Below are 24134 nucleotides of genomic sequence, written 5' to 3' on the forward strand. Positions count from 1 at the left end.
GTTTAGGCCCCACCCTGGAAACACACCCATCGCAGCATACACGGAACATGTGTACTACAGCCAGTACTACTGACGTCTGCTGACAGCAGTTGTTAATGGCATGACACCCCGGCAGATGGACAGTGTACATACATATGCTGACACATACCACAGTGCGCTTCCGTAGCATGTACACAATGGTAGAGACCATGCTATTCCACACAGAGACATGGTGGTACTGACCTGTTCACAGATGCCACGGTGGTGGTCATGTTCCATGCACATATGATGTATGAGCACATGTGCAGGCTGTTGCACGGTGGTGTATATTCACATGTGTGGGGTGCATCACTTGTCAGCCATGGTGGGTCCTCGAGGTCCATCACATGACTGCCGCACATTGCAGTGTGGGGCCTCAGGCAGTGTGGTGGTATGTCTGTATTGTTTGGCTACATCCACATTCGATGTCACATACAATAGTCACCCAGGCATTGCAGACCGAGATAATGTTGGCAACGTGCCAGGCGATGGTGTACTTACCAACAATACACACTCTCACTCACTACAGGGTCACAATCCATACATGGACATCATAGTGTCCCTGTGGACACATACATGGTACTGACATGCACACGTTATGTCCTGGGACACTGGCCCGATGTCACCTTCTGATGTCCCTGGCTGTTATGTCCCACCAACCTGTTTGGTATGTGTCTCCACACCAGCCCGCTACATTCACTGCTAGCCTGTTGTCGGACATTGTGTACCCTGACCGCCGCGCAGCCACATCTCTCACACTACCCATGGGTGGCACTGCATTGCACGTGTGGGACTGCAGTCATACACCCATGACTGGACCGTTCTGAATGGCACTGGGGCACATCCTCACGAACGTACTTCCTGCACACATTGATGGCCTCCATGCCTTTCCTGGCACCCTTGTTGGGCTTGTCTGTGCCACAGCACACCACATACACATGCTGGCCACCTGTCATACCGTTGCATGGATGGTTGGGGTGGTACAGAGGCCAACACATCAGACGTTGTCCTCACATTGCCCTTCAGCACCATTCCACGTTCTGGTATTGGCAACGTACACATCCACCTGCACATCATACCCTGTGTCTCAGGATGTTATGCTATATGACTCGTGGACAGGACACACAGTGGTGCAAGCATATCATAGTACCTACTACATGTCAGGTACATATGGCATTACACAGTCCTCAGTCATGGGGCCCCTCATGTTCACTATTTGCTTACATACACAACATGCTGTCACAGAGTACTGTCCATGCCTAGCTATCCCACGCCTACATACCTGGCACCATTATTGCTCCACCAGCTCATACCGATACTGACCATACGGGTGTCAGTGTGGCGGATACATCATGTGGGTGTCATGGCATCAGGATGCATGACACATGGTGCATGCACATCACCTTTGTATAGCAACATTCACCCACTATCACATGGATACTGGCCCCGTACATACATATCACATTGTACATGGTTGCTGTGCACACATATGCCCCACACGGTCCTGTGGTTACCGTATTCCACTGTGGCATGGATACACTTCTGCAGGGCCACACCTATCTGTACTGTGTGTGATGCTGGTACATAGGTAGCCATTGTACCTGTGGCATACACACATCTACACATGGTCAAGGGTACAATACCACATTTATGGTGTACCTTCCACAATGGCTACAACTTTACATGGCACAGCATTGTCATGCCACGATGTGTACCAGGCTCGGATGGTTTACATATGCGGCTGACAGACGGAAAACACATCTGTACACATCTGCATACCACATACGCAGGGGTGTCTTTTGCTCTGACACTGACCATGTCCTCCGCATTACTGATGCATATACTCCTCATACATGACAATTGCGGTGGGCAGTGTGAATGGACTGCTCATGGATATGTGCACACATGCCACACTGCATGGGCTGGGCTTCTGTGTTACTTCCACAGACACAACACACACCATGCTGTGGAACATAGGTCCTGTGCACATCCCACAGGGACACACAGTGGCACTGTTCATGTGATACCTCCCTTGCTGTTTGGGTGACACGTAGTCATGGTACCACCACAGCAGCGGTACTGTGTAGACATGCAGTTGACACCCGCCTCTGCTGTTCACAGGACACTACCATGGGGAGGTGACACTACTGTGTACACTGCACATGTGTTTACACATGGACCTGCCAGACTTCATTGTTGCCCATGGTGCACCTGCTACAGATCCTTTGGGCATGGTTACTTGGTGTCCCTTCCATTTCGGATGGCTATGATGCTACTACTCTGTCCCATACCTACAGGCCATATGTATCCTGTTATTGTACATACTAATAGGTTTATACCTCTGTTATGCATGATATGCCTGTGATACTGTGTATAATGTCTGTCATATCCACCATGACAGCTTTACATTACACATAGTTGACATAGTATCCCCTACTGCAAGGCATACATGCACGTCGGCCGCACATTACGTATGACATCGACGGTATATGCCCATACACATGTGTGCTGTGACAGTATACATACATGTCCTATCCCCTGCTATGGCACTTCCTTGTTGGACATCCACTGCCAGCATCGGCGTGTGGTCTGGCATTGTTCTCTAATGCCCCTGAGGCAGCCCTTGTGGTGTCTCGGCTGTGTACATGATGTCCCACTGCTGTGCACACGGTGTCCACAGTCGTTGGTATGCTCAGCAGGATAGCACTACATAACCACCTTTCACCACCCTCTGCATTATGGACAAGTGTCATTACTTACAAACACCATTCCCATACAGTACAGCTTCATCATACACATCATGCGTTACACACCCATACATATCGTGTGTTCTACATACCTTGTCGGTGTTTCGTTCCATGTTTCGTTCCGTGTATCGGTTTTCCTTTTTATTTCTCTTTCGGTTGTACATTGCTGGTTCGGTATGAGCATACGGTTTGAATATCCTGGGAGTCATCCTTATATCCGTCGATACCTGCAACATGTGGGTTCATCCCACCAATTACTGTTCCTCAGTGAGTAATTGTGTGCATATCACCTGTGCATCTACTCCATTCGGACATTATGCGTCATAACTGGGGTATGGTTGGATTCCTCACCTGGGCGTTGGCTATTTGCCCTACCTTCGTGGAGATGGTCTATATTGTGTTATGTTATGTGTAACTGCAGCCGCTATGTGTGGCGACAGGTACATTTCGCAGTGATGTTAGCCGTGGATTGTGTGTGTTGGGTATAGTATTTGGTTCGACATGTGGGTGTCCCTGTCCTGATGACGTCTGTTGATGGCGTTTTGCATTCGGATGTGTAACATGGCTGTTGTATTCCTTTAAACAACGCATGCAAGTATGCATCCGCCTTTGATTGTGTTTCCCATGCGAGATGTTGCAGTTATGCAGATGTCAATGACTGCCTGTATGTTTGTGCTGCTATTACGGTTTGTATCCCTTTAATATGTATGGTGGGGATATCGGAGGTTGTAGGTGACGGATACGGGTTGTGGGCCTTGCATCTCTACATACACAGTATGGTTGTCTGTGTGCTCCATCCCTGCCTGGAGAGTTGACAGTTAATTGTCTGTTGGTATGGGATTGTAGGTTGTGTTGTTGTCATGTGGTGTTGGTATTGCCTGCGTGTGTGCTTGATGCATGTATTCCTCCGTCACATCTGTGGTATATCAGCGGTTGTTTGTACGTGACGACTATCCCTTGTCGTTCTGTCCCAGATATTTACAGTCATTGTGGTCTTGTTGTTGGGATGGCCTGTTTGCCAGTGGTTGACACCTATTCAGATGGGGATTGCTTGTTTGACACTTGTAGAACACACAGCGGTGTTTACGGGCCGATACGTGGCCACGGTCAGTACTGGGGTAGCACATACGTATTTCCGCGGTACATACCTATTGCTGTGTGACTTTGCCGACGTATCATTTTGCAATTAGCATATCAGTGTCATACATACGGGCATGGTAGTACATACGTCCTTTCCATTTCCTGTGGGGTATATTCCTGTGCTACAATCTGGGACATTGTCACTTTGTATCGTTCTACATCACCACACGCCTAGCCAGGGTGGGGCTCTCACTACTACTTTGGGACTACTGGTGTACGTATGCCTGTGGCTAGTGTACCATATGCCTACACATATTATTCCACTCTGCCTCTAACATGGCACCAACATACACATATTACGGAGACACACACATTACACTCGCACAGCAACACACACGGCACCCTCACCGCACACATACACATACTACGGCACTCACGGGGACGGTTGCACACAGTACCTGCATGGGCCGCGACACCAGCGGCGGTGTCTACCTCTCCCCTCATATCATCATACCATTACCCGCGCATGTACTGTTACAGTACTGTGGTCTGGCGATCTTTCCGCCTCGCGGTTATGCATTTCGGTATGTTGCCCGTTCCATGGTTGGTGGTATCCTCTTCTTTTAAACCTCCCGGATGCTCAGGTTGTCATTTCACTATGTATACTATGTACAGATATCACATGTTACATCTCAGTCACCTTACATCCCTCTGATTCCCTGTCTTAACTGTAGTACTTAAATGTATATGTGCACATATATTTCTATATATGTAATTATATCTATCTACATATATGTATATACACATATATATATGTTTATATGTATACACCTTGCGGCGAATGTGGCAGCATACAGCAACGCCATCTGCTGTAGGACCCGCGTACTGTTCAGGTGTTGGCGTTCCATGCTCCACTGACTGTTGGGTGTACAGTGTTTGGGGGCTGCCTATGTTGGAGTCACACATGGGGCCACCCATACGGTACACTTTACGGGTGGTCATGTTTGTGTGCCATCCATTTCACTGTGTGTGCAGGTAGGGAGGTGTCAGTCCATGGGGCCTACGCTGTCAGAGTATGTGCTATACGTTCCCACTTTGCCAGGGCATAGGCATATTGGGTACGCCTCCGTCTGCCTACTGGGGCTGGCACAGTGTTTTCATGGTTCTGAACCCTCTGTGCCTGGACTGGCCTTGGCAGTTGTGGTGGGCTTTGTGGCCCTTCACTGTTATGTCCCTGCAGCAGCTGCTTCCGCAGGATCATATTATGTAGCATGGCACATACTATGAATATGTGGGCACATGTGCCTGGAGAGTACTGCAGGCCTCCACCGGATCTATTCAAGCACCGGAACCGTGATTTCAGCATCCCAAACACACACTCTATGATTATTCTGGTTTGTGCGTGTGCCTCATTATGGCGTTCTTGCATGTGTGTGTGTGCATTTCTGATGGGAGTCATCATCCACGGCTCCAGTGCATAGCCAGCATCCCCCACAAGGTGGCCTTCTGGGATGTCCCCCCTGGCGAATACCTGGTACAGCTGTGAGGCATGCCAGATATGGGAGTTGTGGTAGCTTCCAGGGCTGCCAGCACACAAATCCATGATAATGCCCTGAGCATTGCACATGACCTGGCAATTGATGGAGGGGAATCCCTTGCGGTTTATGTAGCGTCTACCCTGCTCCCCAGGTGGTGACTTGATTTGTATGTGCGTACAGTCTGTCACACCCAGTACCTCCGGGTATTGTGCCACACGGTGGAAGTGGTGCATATTGCTAGCCAAATCCTCCTGTGATCTGGGGAAGTATATATGCTCATTGGCATGTGGTAACATGGCATCCAGAAACTGGTGTAGTACCCTGGATGCTGATGCCTGTGAGATGCCCATTATATCCCCAGTTGGCCTTTGAAAGGTACCTGTGGCCAGTATTCGCAAGCTTACACATACCTTTGTATCCACTGGGATGGGCTCCCCTCTGTTGTTTCTTGTTCTCAGGCGTGGCCGGCACAGCTCCACTATTTGCTGTAACGTGTCCCTATCCACCCAGTAATGCTCTACTATCTCCAGGTCTTGTAACCCCTGGTAGGTTACCCTTGGTCTGAACACTCTCCTTCTCCTCTGAGGCCTACGGTAGTTGTCGGCACCCTCCTCCACAACACCGTCTGTCTCTAACACATGCTGATGGATCACGGCCACGGCAGCACCCAACATGTACATTTTAAAAGTTCCCCGTGTGTTTACACTTACGGTGTGGCGTTTGGGAATACACGGCTGTGTGTTGTGTGTATTCACACTTTATACTATTGTGCTGTGCACCCGGTGATGTCATAGGGTGTGTCTGTACGGCCGTATCTGGGGATTATCTTCCGTGTTTTACCGTTGGCACTGCAACGCTGTTGCCTTTGGTGTTGCATTACTCTTGCCTGCAATGGATTACCTTTCGACCTTCCTTTACTATTTCTGCACGTTGCACCTACTATTTCCTGGCATGCATCCTGCAGAGCCCTGTCATGTGTAGTTTCTGGGACATGGCATATCGTGCGTTTTGTGTGCTGCTGCCGTTGTGCTGCCTGTCTGCTTGGCTCTGCTGTGTCAGGTCTTCACTCTTTGCAATCTGCTACCTCCCCTACTTTCTTTGCATTCATATGCCTCCCCTATCCCGTTTTGCAGGTTTCTGCATGCAGAGTTGTCAGCTGCCACCGATTGGCCTTCGTGGGTTGATTAGTGTTGATTGCTCATTATTTCTCCAATTACACTTCTTCCGCATTTCCTCATATTCTCAACATCACCTTCCTGTTTCCGATGTTGTTTGCGGGGCGAGCGTCACATGACTGGGTTAAGGGAACGTAGTCATCCTCGTGCACATGCACCTCTGCGCATTGTGTGCTCTCAGCTCAACTATTTCCCCACACGCCGGTCCTGCAGCTGTGATGTGCAATGTACAGCCCAGGTTTGCTGAGCTCCAATGTGCTTCCTCCTACAGTGGCACACCCCTCTGCAGGTGACATGTATTCCCTCTGAGCCACTCCTCGGTGTATTACCGCTGCACCGTTTGGTACAGCCTTATGCCGGCGGGGGTTTTGCGATTCAGTATTATCTGCCTCATTTGCATGGCATTGACTACTAATTCACAGTTACCATGCCAAACACTGCCACGAGTCCTTGGCAACCCTTGCACTGTGGTTGTGGCTTTCCATGCATACCATGGTGTATTATGGCTGTGAAGCTGATGTGTATTACGCTGCTGTTTTATAACATTGTCATATTATTTCATTGTTTTGCACCTTACGCAAACATGTCCTGGGGTTCTGCTGTGAGTTTCTGTGGACATACCATTTATGTTATTATTTACATGTCGTGCATGTTTTCTTTTGACATTCTCTGTGTATTTCGCCATTGGCATATGGTAACAGTGTGATACCTGAGGCTGACAGTCTTCCGTTACTCCTATGTTATGTTTGGGAAAATGTAAACCGTTTTTTTTGGTTTACATTGCCGTGGGCCTTATGTTACGCCGCGCCGCCGTGGATCGCTATATGCCTTCATTTGCATGGTGCAACAGCGCACATGGGGTGTTTAGCATACCTACGCCTGGGCGGCGCAGATCCGGCGCACACCGGTAGTGCACGTGGAATTGGATCGTACCTGAATTGCTCGGTGGACATTTTTGGCGTTGTGACGCCTACGCTATGCGTGCACCTGGCGCAAGGTTCATGAATCCCGGGGAACATCTTTTTTTTTTCAGTATATATGCTGTGCAGTATTATTTCCACATACTAAGCAATAAAAACATGCACTTTCCTGATTATCTGACAAAACACCTGAATTTTCATTCTTATTTTTTTATTTACTGTAACTCCTTTATTGAAAACTCTCACATAATGCTTTGGATTTTGCAGTGAAAATGTAATGTTTAGTTGTTAACCTTGTGGTACAAAACAATTTAGATGTTTTAGTGTATTCTTTGTATAATGCATACCATTAGCAAATAAAATATTTATTTTTACAACTTTCTTAAAAAGGCTATACTAATATTAGAATCTAACATCTGAAAAACTAATGTTTGTTTTGCTTTCATTAAAATGTAAATCTAAGAGAGAGCAGTGCAGAATTAATATAATTCTTTAATTTTGATAAATGGATTAATGTAGACTTCCATGAAATACAAATATTAGCTATAAATTGATATTTACAGATTATATTTTAAAATATTCGCACGAGAAAGGGAAGGAGGAAAAGGTGTTTTTCTGTGGGCAAATTTACTCCATTTGCACACATGGTTGGGATATTATTAAATTGGCATATATTGCCAGCACATGAGATGTTAAGGAATATTTTACCAAGATGTCCCAGAATTTCATTCAAAAAGCTAGAAGCCTTGCAAATATATTACGCACCAATGTATTGTTGCCCAGTTCACTGATTTTTTAAGAGGGATGAGATACCCGGTTCTTGTTTTCTATGTCAGAAGATTTTTGCATACATTGCAATTATGATATACAGTTGTAAGCACAGATTATTTCAGAAGTTCCACTTAGTAAGTAGGATATGACATAAAATATAGCTGACATTCTACCCAATAGTATATTGGAGAAAGAATTCTATTAATATTAGAAGAGAACCACATCTTATGCATGTATACATGGAAGACAGACAAAATAAGTTAGTGACGCACTTTACAGCGACTCATAAAAAAGAGAACTGGGTGTCTCATCCCTCTTAAAATTCTTGCTACTGACAAAGCTTAGCAGGAAAAGGGATGGAATTATAGAGGAACATCAAAAATAACTCAGAACAAAATAATAGTTTCCCAAGGTTTTAAGTTCAGTTTTGGTTTTAAAACAGTTGTAACATACGGATTGTTGTTTCTTAGTTATAAATTTATTTATATATTTATTCTTTAATCTGCATATGTACCTTATAAAAAGGAATAATAATAATAAATGTGAAAGCAAGAGTAAATGTGGAGTAAAATAAGTCTGTATGTAATTTAAGAGCTTGGAAAATCATAGGATTGTATTCCTGGGGTGTCAACTAGACATCTCAGTTTAAAGAGCTTGCTTTCTATTAACTACCCATCTCTCCAATTTCTTTCCTCAGCCTAAAAACATGGGAGAAAGGATAATCTATAACCTGGATGTCCAAAGACAATTCAGGTACTATCTTGACATAACTAAATCTTTCAGATCTTTGGATCAATTGATAATTTATTGTGAAGATAAGAATGGATAACCTGTGTCAAAACAGACTATTTCCCAATGGTGGTCTAAGGCTATTAGCTTTTTTTATACTCATCACAGCATAACTATTCCAGCCAGGGTCAAGGCTTGCTCTTCCAGGGTCTTGGCTTAATCTATGGCTTTTTGGGAAGAGTTGGATTCTAGAAGCAGCAACTTGGTCCTGTCTACATACCTTTACAAAACATTACAAGCTTGATTCCTTCTCTAGGTTCGTAGCAGGCTTTGCTAGGACTATTTTCAAGAGGCCCTTCTCCTTCCACCTCTCAAATGTAGTAAGCTAGGGTAATTTACCAATATAGCAAAGGCTACTGCAGCAGTAGTCAATATGATGAGTAGATGTTTGAATGATCACTGCTGCTGTAGCTGCTCCCTCCCGCCATCATCTTTATTTTTTGGTGCGTTGTTTTTGTCAGGGTGTGGACATTTATTTTTTGTTGTTCCCAGCATTGTGCTTTCAGGGCTTCACTCTCTCTGTTGCCAAGAAAGCTCTGAAGGGCTTGACATTCATTTTAGAAAGCCTCAGAGCAGTGTACTCTTTAGTGGCAGGAAAGCTTTGAAGGGCTTGGCACCCAAACCTGTCTTTTTAGTCAGCTCAGCTCAAGCTGAATGTTGGTTTGGGTGTGTGGAGGTGCCCTGAAGTTTTGCAAGTTGTCTGTCTGTTATATCCTTGGCAAGATATAACCTATATAGCTAAGGCTACTACAGTAGTGATCACTTGAACAACTACTGTTATAGTAAGTTTACTTGCACAACTGAACTTTCCTTTGCTCGTCTATAATTCGGCTCTGGTGTCATCAAAATCAATCCCTTCTCCTGCAGCCTGTACGTTCAATGCAGACTTCACTCTTAACTATAGCACTGAGGTATTTGGATCCGACTCTTTCAGTTCCAACATTGTTGGAGCCGGGACAATCTCAGAACCAAGTGGCTAGGTTGGTGGCTTTGATACCGGCATCGGATTCCTCAGTATTGGCATTGATGTTTTTGTCTGGGTCATTGGCTCTCTACCCTTTGGTTCATATTCCCCATCACAACCACGCAAGCTCCTGGTTCCAGAGCCTTCTCCACCTGTTGATACCCAGGAGTTTGAACTACATAGGTCTTTTGATCCCACTGATGTATGCTTGCCTTTTCAGGTGCTGGGGAGGCCGATTGGTTCTCCTATTAGAACATTGTCATAAGTCCCTTTAGGTACAGTTCCACCCCAAGACTCTGCTCTTATCTTGCCTTCTTCTCTTCAAGCATCCATATGTCATTGCCAGGCTATGATCCTCAATTTACATACCCTCATTTAAACAGCTAATGTTAGTGATGGTACACATCACGTAAATTTCACATTTCAAAACATGCTGCTGTTATCTGTGAATCCAAAAGCTATTCTTTATTACAAGAAATATGTGATAAATATAATTTTAAAGACATACTGGAAAACAGGGCTGATATACATCAGCCTTTTGATTTTTTTTTTTATGCTTAAAATATGCATGGTATGTAATAGAGCAATGGTAACATTCTTATTTATAATTTTGCAGCATTTTAAATACCTCGAATGCTGAATGAAATATAGATTGTTTTGATTTATTAAGTATAAATTCATGCTCTGTACTGTGCAATACATAGATGTTTATGGCTGTTTTTCATTTTTACAGGTCAAGAAATGCAACACAACAGGAGAAAAATTTTGAGGGCAGACATGCAACTTGCCATTCCAAATGGTAGGGAACAAAAAAATGAAAAAAATATGTATGAGCAAAAGTCAGACACTTTGCATCTTTGACGAAGAGATGAATGTTATTTTTACTGTAATTCTGCTTATATGTCTCCCGGTACATCACCACTATTACAAAGCATACCACTGGAGGAGGAAGATCCACTCAGTTTAGAACATTAGTGATTCATTAATGAAGAAGAGCTGTTTGGCACTGGATAACTGTTGTAGTAGCCTAAGCTATTTGTGTTATACCCTGCCCAGGATATGACCACTGGCCATCTTTCAAAGTTTCAGAGTACCTTATACATCCACAAACTGCCAGGGGCTTGAGAAGAGACACAAAAAAAGAAAATCTGGACATGAAAAGCTTCTGAATTGTCTTACTGCTGAGGTGAACTCCATCTGTGAGCATTGTGGAACTGACGGCTAGCAATCCTTCAAGGCTGGGTAGATAAGTACCCTGCTGGGGAAGAGCTTCCATAGGTTTGTTTTGTTGATGAAAACTTGCATTTTTATGTGAATATATTATTTTTCTGCTAAGAAATGTATTTTTATGGACTGCCATGCTTTGCAGGGAAGGTTTATTATGGGAATGCTTATGTGAAAACACTGTAAAAATGTTTTTCTATTGCTTTTTTTCATCGTAGTTTTTTAGACTTTTTTGTTTGGGCAGGACATTATGCTTTCAGGGACTGCAAGTTATTTATTTTTACCTCATAAATCCTTATTTTTCTTTCAAGAGGTTTACTGACTCTCACAGGCTTCATTACCTGTCTTTCAGGCTTCTGTTTTGACTGGACCATGGAGCAGTTAATGTTATATTTGGTTCTTCCTTTCCCTGTCTGCAAAAAGAAGAAAACTGCTCTGGAGTGTTTGGGTGTCAAATGGGTGACCTTGCTGTGGCTAGACGTGGCTACTCAGACAGGTCATCAATTTCTCTTTGTCTATCTGGTGTAGCTCCATGGGAAGACACTACGGAGTGGGAGTTAGACAGGTCATCAACAGCTATAGGTTTGTCCTCAGTGGACAAGGAGAACCACTCTGTCAGTCTCAGGGAAAAGAAAGGGTGAGGATTCACTGCATAGCTAACCTAGGATATCTGATTCCCAGGATAGTGCTATCATTCAATCTCTCAGGAAAAGAAAGCAAAACATTAAGAATTTTATTTCTCCTGTATCTGTTATTATGGGCAGGGAAGACTTGCTCGGATATGATAAGGAATTAATGGTTGCTTTTAATTTTTTCAAATTATGTTTCTCTACTTATTTCACATAAAAAAAGAAAGAGTTCCCTCTCATTCTGACACTGATAGTCAGAAGAGGGAATATAGTGGGAGTATTCTTTTTCAGTGATTTCCACAAACTGAAGATTCTGATTCTAAGGAATTTCTTACTGCAGATTTCCCTCCAGAACAGCTATCTTTTCCTGAGATCTTTGCTAAAACCAAAGGGGTATTTCAGTGGGAATGATATCATTTGTTGCAATTGGGTATTCCACAGCCTGTATCTGTTCCTCGTGTTTATCAGCTTTAGAGTATGTTTTATCAGCTTGCATTTTACCTGATAGTCACCCTCCTGCTCTTACAAGATTTGATAGGTTATCCAAAGTAACTCAGAATTAGAAATATGTTTTCTAATCCTAAAGTAGATCCCTGCAATCATTTTGTTATCTAAAACCTCTGATACTAAATAGATTGCAAATGCAACCCTATTCCCTCTGAAGTGGATGGTAAATCTTTTGATAGCTTTTGAAAGAAAGTTTATTCTTTTGCTACTATAACTTTCAGAATTTTGAACTGCCAGACTCACATGTTACATTTTTATTGACTTTGAGAATATGAGAAAGCTAACTATCAACTTCCCCTCTTCTGAGGTAAAGAATTCATTGACTGCCTTAGCTGTATCTCCTTCTCTAACCAAGCACTATTTAAAGTGTTCTTACGATTCTGCTGTTACAGTTTCCATAGCTGCTACTATGCGGTCAGTTATTAGAAGGTTTGATTGGGTCCTTTCTCAAAACTTACCAGAAAATGTTAAAAATGAAATGTTAAATTCTCCTTTTGACATGGATGCTCTATTTGGCCCTTTCACTTCTGTGGTTCTTGAAAGGTTTAATTAAAGGTGGAAGTTAATTCAAGGGGTGACCAAATTTTTCCAATTATCCTTTTCTAAGTTTAATAAAAACTTCCTCTCCAACTCAGCACCCCGTTTCAAAAGGCAGTTTAAGCAGCAAAGTGCTAACAAACAAGATTTTAAAAAGCAATGACAAGGAAGCTTAAAAAAGAGAGGGAAGCACCTCAGAACTAAGTACAGTCTATAACATTTGAATGACTTCTTGCACCACCATGTTCCTCACTTCCCAGTCAGGCCATATATCCCCAGTCTAGGCCTTCATCTTCTCCAGTGGCATAAGATTATTTAAGTCAAATTGATTGTGAAAATTATCAGACAGATGAGTCCTCCTCAACCAAACATCCCTGTTTCCTGCAGCTTTGGGGAAATGTTTTTCCATAGGATCATAGAGCTAGTGCCCTCAAATCAAATGGGCAAAGGTTTTAATTCAGGATTATTTCTGGTATCAAGGAAAGATGGAACTTGGGGACCAGTCTTAGACATTTCCTTTCTCAGTCTTTTTGTCCAGATCCCAAGGTTTGTAATGTTATCAATCCAAACTGATAGCTTTCATTCCTTTACTCAGTTTTACAATAAAGTAGGACTGAAAGGATGATTATCATCACATTTCAATTGGCATATATTTCAGACATTTCTACATTTCTTAAGATTTTCTGTATCTAGTTTACATTATCAGTTCGCTGTCTAACCTAAAGTGTATCAACTATATTAAGGTTATTTACAAAGTATCTGGCTTCAGCAACTGCTTACTGCAGACTTCAATGCATTCACATATTTATATATTTCAGTGATTATTTAAGCAACAATCGATGACGTGGTGTGGTATATTGAAGATTTACCCACGGTTGGTATAGTTTAGTCATGAGGGAGAAGCCCGAGTGATTAAACAAAGGCAACCATGGCTAAATCTTCAATATACCACAACCACAGAGTCGGTTACTGCTATTATACAATGATATTATTTAAGAAAACAAAAATACTTTGTTTTCTTAAATAATGTCTTTGTATAATGGCAGATTGATCTTCTGCCAGTTGTGGTATACTGATTCTGCTTTTTGATGTATTGTGCATGCGTATGGGACTTGTGTTCCCACACATACCCAGTACATCAAGGCTTTGAAACGGAAGCAATGGAGAAAAGAAAGTCTCTGTTGCTCCGTTTTCTCTCTTTTTTTTTTATTGTAAAAAAAAAAAAATATTTTAGGGCAGTTTATACCAACGGAAAAAAGTCCAGGCGACCGGACCTTTTTCTGTTGGTATATTGTGGGATTTACAACGGGCCACACTGGTTGGGCTGGCCAATCAGCATGCACATTTTAGAATATTAATAGGGAGGAATTGTATAATTTATATTTGCAGATTATTCAGCTGTTAAGATTCTTTGACAAGTGGCAAGAAACTCCTACTTAGTCTGGAATTTCAAGTGAACTTTTAAAAATCTCTCATCCCTTCACACAAAATATTTTTTCTACAATGTCTTCTGGATTCTTCCATATAAATACATTTTCTTCCCTATACAAAGTAGCGCTGTACAAATAAATCTCTTAGTTTTTCCAACCAGTCTCTGATATCTGCTAATTAATTTTGTAAGGATTATGGATATCATGGCATCTGTGATTAGTATAATTGCTTTGGCCTGACTTCACATGTAAAAGATTCAGTGGTATCTCAGGTTAATCTGGTCTCAGCATCATCACCTTTTATCTTTTCAGATTCCAGTGATAGGGTTCGAGAGAAGAGGTGGACCAGTATTCTCTCAACTAAGGTCTCCCCTTCTTCCTTCCACTTCTTATTAAGTCCTTAGACTTTAATTGGGAAGCTGTATCAAAATGGGTGAGAGGTCAAGGTTTTTTGAATAAACAGGATAGACAAATCTGGTAAGATTAATATTTTAGCATTTCTAATTGTCCTCAAGTCAAGCAGTTTTTAAAAGGGGCTTTTCATACTGTCCACTTAGAAAACAGGTGGGATCTTTACTTAGTGCTTAAAAAAGACTTCTATTTGAACGAGCTCATCAGGCTGATTTGATGTTCCTGTTAAGGTTCCTGTTATGGAAAACACGTGTTATTCATTTCTCTGCTAGAAGTATATATGAGTTGCAAGCTCTAATGGTGAGTCAACCCTACCTCATTTCCACAAGGACAGGGTTTCATTGCAAAGAAAATAGAAGTTATGTCCTTACCATAACGTTCCATGTGGAGTGTTCATCTCGCCTTTGTTCTTACACCTGGGTTCAGAGCCGATCCTCGGCTCCGTGTCGGCCGCTTGACAAAGCTCTGCATCGAGAAGAAGCTCGAGACCAACCTAACTCCCACAATCCCCCTCTGCCTTTACCTCAGATCTAGTTTGCAAGCAAACCAGCAGAGAACAGAAGAGAGCATAACATTTTCATACCAAACAAGAAAAACCTATTTACATAGCACAACAACTGCTCAAGGCAGAAGCAGGAGAAACAAACCAGGCACCTAAATTGGACGTTCTTCCTGAGGGTGGGAGGGTGGGAATGTAAGAACAAAGGCGAGATGAACACTCCACATGGAACGTTATGGTAAGGACATAACTTCTATATGTGAGAGTGTTCAATCTCACCATTTGTTCTTACACCTGGGTAGCACCCCTAGCTCCGTGTTCCTGAGGAACTCAGGGGAGAACGTTCCTGAGCACAGTGGAACCAAAGGTTGCCCTGTCCCTAGAAATCCTGTCCACTTTGTAAAGAGAAATGAAGGTATGTGGTTTAGACCAAGTGGCAGCCGCACAAATAGTGTCTAACGGTAGGCGAGCTGCATGAGCCAGGGATGTAGATACTGATCTTGTAGAGTGCCCTTTGGGCTTGACAGGTAAAGTTTGCTCAGAGGCAGTATAAACAAAAATAATACAATCAGAAAGCCATTTGGACAGGGTTCGTTTTGTAACTGCCATACCCATCTTGATGTCTGAGAAGGCCACAAAGAGCTGGTCTGTTTTCCTGTGATCCTTTGTTCTGTCCAAGTAAAACCTGAGTTGTCTATGAACATCTAACTTGTGTAACATATATTCCAATTTATTGGAGTGGTTCTTGAAAAATGTGGGCAGTTCAATGGACTGATTAATATTATTAACGGAGCAAACCTTGGGAAGAAAGGTTGGATTAGTGCGAAGGGATACCCTGTCAGGGTGAAAAATCAAATAAGGATGGTTGACCGAAAGAGCTTGAAGCTCCAATACCCGCCTAGCCGATGTGATAGCCACCAGAAAAAGGGTCTTCCATGACAAAAACTTTAAAGGACAGGAAGAGGCTGGTTCAAAAGGTGGTAGCATCAGCTGTGACAAAAGAAGGTTCAAGTTCCAAGGTGAAGTAGGACTTCTAACTGGTGGTCTAATATGGAAAGATCCTTTTAGAAAGGCCTTACAAAGTCTGTGAGCCATAATAGGCGCCCCATTTTCTCCCACATGAAAATATGATATGGCAGCTAATTGCACTTTCAAAGTGGCAGGAGAAGCCCCTTGGTGGAACAATTTGGTTAAAAACTCCAAGACCTTATTCAGAGGAGCTACTAAGGGATCCAATTCTTGTGTAGTTGCCCAGTCCACAAAACGCTTCCATTTACTGGTGTAAATCCTTGTAGTGGATGCTTTATGAGAAGCCACCAGGATATTTTGAACTGCAGGAGATAGAAGATCAGACCTGGCTAAGAAGGGAAGTGGAGCAGCCAAGCTGCTAGTTTGAGGGAGAGAAGCGACGGGTGGGGAGCCCCTGATGAGTGGGTCAGTAGATCCGGCTCTGGGTCCAGGATCCAGGGTTCCCACATTTGGTGTGCTAGAAGAAAGGGAAACCATATTTGACAAGGCCAGAATGGGGCAATGAGAATAATTGTCCTTTGCAGGTTGCTGGCTTTCTGTAGAAATTTTGAAATCAGGGGAACAGGAGGAAAAGCGTACAGGAGACCTGGGGGCCAATCGTGAACCAGAGCGTCCCTTGGGACTTCCCCTGGAGGGGGTAATAGGGCAAAATAGCTTCTGCATTAGGCGTTCATTGGAGACGCAAACAGATCGCAGGAAGGCTGGCCCCACTTGTGAAAAATCTCCTTCGCAACTGACTGTTTGAGGGACCACTCGTGAGGTAACAGGATGGCTCTGCTCAACCTGTCCGCTATGACGTTGGATAACCCCGGGATGTGCATTGCTATCAGAAAGCAACCCGTGGACTCCGCCCATTGCCAGATTCTCATGGCCTCTCTGCATAGTTGGTAAGACTTGGTTCCCCCTTGCTTGTTTATGTACCAGACTACAGACATGTTGTCCGTCTGGACTGCAATTGTCCCCAGAGGAAGAAGGGGAGCAAAGTGTTGCAACGCTAGAAACACTGCCCTCAACTCCAGAACATTGATGTGCAGATTGTATTCCAAATTGGTCCATTCGCCTTGGACTGTCTGTCCCTGAAAGATACCCCCCACCCTATCAGGGAAGCGTCCGTGGTCACCGTTGCTGTTGGAGTGGGTAGCACAAATGGTCTTCCGCTGGAGAGATTGCAAGTCCGAAGCCACCAAGCCAGGTGCGATTTGCATATGTTTGTGATGTAGATTTCGTGTGTCAGGGGTAACTTTTGGAATGACCATTGTGCAAACAGTAGCCATTGAAGAACTCTCATGTGCAGTCTTCCCAAGGGTATCGCAATGAGAGAAGCTGCCATGAGACCCAAAACCTTCAGAACCAGTTTAAGCTGGGGATTTTCTGGATGAAAGAAGAAGAGATATATGGTTTTGTAGGGAGGCTATCCTTTCTGGGGAAGCCTTAGAATTAAGCAATGTATCCAATTCTGCTCCTATGAATGAGATATGCTGTGATGGCTGTAGTAAGGATTTTTCGAAATTTACGGAAATTCCGAGATGAACACAAAGTTGTAGTGTGTAATCCCTGGCCTGAATCAATCGACGCTCGGTGGTGGCAGAAAGGAGCCAGTCGTCCAGATACGGAAACACCTGGAATCCGAGGCGTCTCAAGTGAGACGCTACCACTGCCATACATTTGGTGAAGACCCTGGGGGCTGAGGTCAGACCAAAGGGCAGGGCTCGAAACTGAAAGTGACTGGCTCCCAGCCGGAAACGCAAGTGATCCCTGGACGCCCTGGCCATTTTGATGTGGTAGTATGCGTCCTTTAGATCTATTGAGCACATCCAGTCGTCCTTCTGTAAAAATGGAAGGATCGATTGAAGCGTGACCATTCGGAACTTTTCTTTCTTGATGAAGGTATTGAGTTTGCTTAGGTCCAGAATTGGCCTCCAGTCCCCTGTCTTTTTTGGAACTAAAAAGAACCTTGAGTAAGTTCCGAATCCTCTTTGGTCCGCTGGGACTGGTTGGATGACTCTTTTTTCTAGCAGCTTTGAAATCTCTGTAGCTGCAGGGCCTCGCAGATGGGGCGGCACATCTGGGAGTCTTTTCTGTGGAATTGGGGGCAATAGGAAGGGAATTTTGTAGCCTCTGGTAACAACGCTTTTTACCCAATTGTCTGATGTAAGATTTTGCCAGGCCTGAGGGTATAAAGCTAAGCGACCCCCAACTGCCTCCAGAGCAGGACAGTCGGGCCTCCTCTCAGGAGTGCTAAAAAGGTTTCCTGGGGAGTGTATCCCTGTCACCTTGGTTTTGCGGACCCCCTCTGCTGCCAGGGCGACGTCTTCCACCTCTACCCCCTCCTCTGCCTCTGGAGGGGGTATCACCCTGTGCACCTGGAAAAGAACCCTGGGGTTTTCGAAACCACATTTTTCCACCACATTGCCCTTTGGGGTATGGTCTGGATGGGGTGGAAAAACGGACTCCGACAGCAGACAGAGTCTTTCCCTCTTGCTCACACCGGGTAAGGGTCTCCTTTACTTTAGGGCCAAAGAGAGTGGCACCATCAAATGGGGCGTTAGTAAAGGAAGACTTGAAGGCTTCCGCAAATGAACATAAGCACATCCAGGACTGCCTACGAAGAGCAATCGCTGAAGCTGCTGCCCTAGTCGATCCTTCGGCTGCGTATGAGATCAGCCTCATGGATGAGTTTACAATAGAAGTAAGGGTATTGAGATGTGCTGTAACCTTTTCTGAGACAGCAGCATCTGTAGTACCCTGGAGGGTATCTCCCAACTCTTTGAATAGATCCCTCTGTAGCCGTGTAAAATGGGTCAAATAGTTCAGGGATCGCATAGAAAAAGCCGCTGAACTAAAAATGCGCTTCCCATATCTGTCCATAGTCCTAGAATCTCTATTAGGTGGATGGACAGATGAGGAAGACTCCGACATCTCCTTTTTCGTGGCCGCTGCCACCACCATAGCGTCCACTGGCACTCCCTTTGTCAGATAAGCCTTATCTTGGGGGGCAGTAATAAATTTGTTAGGCTTTCTAGGGACTGGCTCCACTGTGTCAGGTGTCTCCCACGCCCTTCGAGCAATCAGCTCCATTAACTCATCGAAGGGCGGAGTGACCCAGGAGGAGGAAGGGCGAGCACCGAATGCCTTCAGCAAGACTGACTCATCCTCAGAAGGGGGGAGGGATTGCCAATCACCTCTCTGCTTTAGGATCTCCAGGATGTCAGAAAAGGAGACATCCTCCGAGGGGGACTTTGGGGACCCTTCTGACTCATCTAAGTCAGTGTCCGATGTCAATGATTCTTGTGGAGAATCTAGGTGTCTCCTCTTACACAATCTTTTCCTCGGAACTTCCTCGGGGGGGGGCATCCGAAAAAGCCTCCGAGGAAGAAGGGGCACCTTCTAGGGGTGGCTGAGACACTGGTGCTTGACGCTTAGATGTAGCTGTGGGTGCAGAGGAGGATAACGGCCCTTTATGGGAAGGAGAAGCTGTTTCTGCTGAAGTGGTTGTCTGAACAGACAACACCTTCCTCATGAGTTCGAAGGCCCCCGGGTCCCGAGTCGAGGTATCCCCCGGTTCCGAAGAAGTCGGAGGAATTCCCAAGACAGGCACCGAAGGCATCGACCCCGAGGACGGAGCCAAGTCGATCCGAGCTAAGGCCCCGAGAGGGAGCGTCGGAACCGAAACATCGGTCCGACTCTCAGTCCCGGACCCAAGGATGGATCTTCGGCTCCGAGACTCCAGTACTGGATCCGACGGAGTCGAGGTGAACGGCACCAACCGAGAAAAGAATGGCTCTGGTACCGAGGGCTCCACAATCACCAGGTCAGCCTCTCCCAGCTCCGAAGACTGGATAGGCCTCGGAGGAGGAACAGGTGGAGATAAGGGAAGGCCTTCGAGTCTCGACACCAACTAGGAGGAGACAGAGATGAGTTTGGACAAGGCTGTATTCTCCATCAATTTCTGCACCACATGGTCTACATCGGTGTCGGAGAGGGGCCTGGAAGAACGCGTCGAAGGAATCGAAGACGGAGCCAACCTCAAAAGTGCAGGAGGAGGAAGCTCCATCACCGGTTCCAAGACTCGAGGCTCGGTAACTGACAACAGTTCAACACTCGGCCCTGAAGTCTGTGGAACCGGTGATCGAACTTTGAATGAAGAGCTCGGAGCCGATGACTTGGGCTCCGATGTCTTCGATTCCTTCGAGGACTTAGATGCCTGGTCTGATGCATCCAGAGCCTCTTGGAATGCAGGCTTCAAAAGACCCCTATCCATAAGTTTCCTGCACCTATCTGTCATGACCCTTCCACTGAAAGAATGACAGATAGAGCAGTCTTCCTGCAGATGGAGAGGGCCAAGACAGTAGACGCAGGAACTATGATTGTCTGTGACAGACATCTTCTGTCCACATTGGCACCGTTTGAAGCCTGATTTAGCTTTTTCTGACATGATAACAAATTCCAATCCAGAAACAGTGACAATCCAGTAGTAAATGTCAAATCCAGTAAAGAAAGTCAAAGCCAGTAATATTTGTCAAATCCTGATACTTAAGTCACATCCAATAGTCAAATCCAGTTAAGGGTGGGGTAGGCCCCGAGGGAAAACTCAAAAAGTATATAAAAGTATATAAAATGTATATACGGAACCGAGAAACCCTCGCTACACTACTCACACTTACACACAGTCAATCTGAGAAATCTGTATACAAAAAATAATGAAAGAATTATAAGAAATAATCAATCTTAGCTTTCAGGTGGTCCGAGCTCATCAAAATGATGCGAACTTTGCAGCGGCAAACTAGATCTGAGGTAAAGACAGAGGGGGATTGTGGGAGTTAGGTTGGTCTCGAGCTTCTTCTCGATGCAGAGCTTTGTCAAGCGGCCGACACGGAGCCGAGGATCGGCTCCGAACCCAGGTGTAAGAACAAATGGCGAGATTGAACACTCTCACATCTGTTCTTTTGTGCCTAAAGTGGTTTCAGAATTTACTGTGAGTCAGTCTATTAATCTTTCTGCATTCTTTACAGAATCTAAAGATGAGGGAGAAAGAATCCTACATACTCTGGATGTTCGCATGCAGCTCAGATACTACTTGGACAAATCTAAATTAATTAGGAAACCCTATAAGTTATTTATCTCCAATGAAGATAAAACAAAAGGATAATCAGTATCAAAGCAGGCAATTTCTAGATGGTTGTGTAATGCTATTTCTTTTTCACTGTTCTCACCATAACAAGTTACTTCCAGGAAGGGTTATGTTTCACTTGATCAGGGCTTTGGCTTCTTCTGTGGCCATTTGGAAAGGGATGGACACTAGACGTATTCTAAAGGCAGCACCTTGGTTCTCTGTACATACTTTTTAAAGCATTATAAACTGAATTCCATTTTCAGGTACAGAAAAAGCTTTGCCAGGACCATTCTCCAGGCACTCTTGAATTTTATCCTCCTCCCTGTATGTTGCTAAGCTACAATAATCCATCTAAATATCTTAGGCTACTGCAATAGTGATCTAATGTTTAACATTACATTTATCATAACAGAAAATGTTGTCATATACCACTATTGCAGCAGCCATCCCCACCCTCCTTCCATCTCCTTTATTTTGTTTTTGATGCCTTGCCAGTGTTTGTATGTGTATAGTCTTGTGTATACAGTTGCATATGTTTTACTATTGCTTTTTCTTTCCTAGCAGTTTCCTTTCAGGGGTTGGGTCTCCTTTCTTGAGTCAAGAAAGTTATGAAGATTTTGATGCCCAAGCTGCCTTTTTATGTGTCTCTACTTGAGCGCCTGGCAGTTAAGGCACATAGATGGTGCCCTGAAGCGTTGAAGGCTGGCTGGTGGGCATATTCTTGACAAGACTTGCGGTGGAATACTTCAGCAAGAAATTCCTTTTCATCTTAAATAATCTTGCCCCGACCAGGAAAATACGCTCGAAATCCAAACAACTACCATGGCTATCTGATGACACTAAACTTCCAATTAAAGAAAGGGACAGACCCTGGTCACTATATCATGCCACCAAAGACAAAATTGATTTCACCTTATATCAGCAATTAAGAAACCAAGTTAAGAAAAAAATCAACAAAAATAAAAAAAAAAAAAATACTTTCAAACCTGCTAACAAAAGCACCTGCATGACCCACAAAAGTTTGCAAAATATTAACTACCTCCTTAACCCCAGAAAAGCCTCCACCCCTCTTTATTCCATTTCTAATACTTCTAAGCCCTTAGTCTCACAGTTCCAATCTTACTTTATCAACTCTATCACTTCCTTGCTATACAGCAAACAAAACCTACCAGTCACAGTCCCCTCCTCTACCACTGAGAGAACAAACTCTTTCTTCTTTAAACTCATTCAAACTACTTACATAAAAAACTCCTAAGTAAACTAAAACCCTGCTGTCTTGCTGCCGACCAACTACCAAACAAATTACTAAAAGTAGCTGCTCCATCCATCGCCTACTCCATATCTATCCTAATCAATCACTCCATCTCTGAACAGTATGTGCTTCACCTCTGGAAAATTTCTCACATCATTCCCCTTCACAAGGGTGGCTCCTCTAGAGATATCTCAAACTACTTGCCCATTGCCATCCTCTCTCCCATAGCTAAAAATCCAAGAAAAATGTATACACCAACAACGCCTGAATCACATCACCACTAACAACCTACTATCCAGCTCTCAGCATGGCTTCAGAACTAAACATAATACAAACACAACACTAATAACCTGTACATATATTATTCATCACCTCAAAAATAAAGATAATCTTGTCTCAACAATTTTCCTGGATATGTCAAAAGCCTTTGACACTATATCCCACCAACTGCTACTCAACAAACATGCAACATACAGTCTCAATTAATTATCCCTAACATGGTTTCAGAGCTATCTGTCAAACCATCAACAGCCTACAAAATGGGTAAACAAACTCTCCCTACTACTACTAGTATCCACTGGTGTACCGCAAGGATCCATAGTTGGTCCCCTCCTCTTTGTCATACTTACCAACAACCTAAATTATGCCATCCAACTTGACACTGTCATCTAATATGCAGAATATTCCTTATCTGCTCAGTTCCTTCCCCCAAGAACTTCAACACAAAATACAAAAATCTTTCTAAGACATTGAAAATTATTTCTCTAACCATCAACTCATCCTAAACCTAAACAAGACTAAGTTAATGCTGCTCATAAACAAATCATCCAAGTGCAGCTCAGTAACTCTCTCTATTCACTCCTCTAATGGAACAAAAATTGAACCTACAAATCAGACCAAGCTCCTAGGAGTTACAATACATGCTAAATACTTAGTTAATTCCCATCCTGCTTTTTCTGATAAGGATATGGATGTTATTAATAACTATGGGGAAAAAGTGCACACATCTACAATTCTGATTTTCAGAATTTTGAAGTGTCAGGGTGATATGATAACTTCTTTTTCTGTCCAGTTGTGAATGTACGTGGAGTGCTTTGTCTTATGAGGAACAATCTATTTTAAATAATGTAGTTTCTTGTATTGCACAGGTCACTACTCATTGTTTACAGTGTGTGTGTATATGACACTATTAATATTTCTTCCAGGGCTATGTTCATTGGTACTGTTTTGAAAAGGTTTGTTTGGCTGCTTTCCCAGAACCTCCCAGATGATGTTAAAAATAAGATCTGAAATTCTCCCTTGGATAGAGATTTAGTGTTTGGCCCCTCTGCTGCAGGGATAATCAAAACTCCTTTCCAAAGGATTTTCTGTCTCCTCATGCAATTTTGGCAAAAGCAGAATAAACAGTCTAAACAAAATACAGGTAAACAGATATTTAAGAAGAAATGTTAAGGGGCTTCCAAAAAGAAGTCACAAACCTCCCAAAACCAAGGACAGTCAA

The sequence above is a fragment of the Protopterus annectens genome, chromosome 8.part0 (genome assembly GCF_019279795.1).
Source record: "Protopterus annectens isolate FY-2018-M chromosome 8.part0, PAN1.0, whole genome shotgun sequence".
Lineage (NCBI taxonomy): Eukaryota > Metazoa > Chordata > Ceratodontiformes > Protopteridae > Protopterus > Protopterus annectens.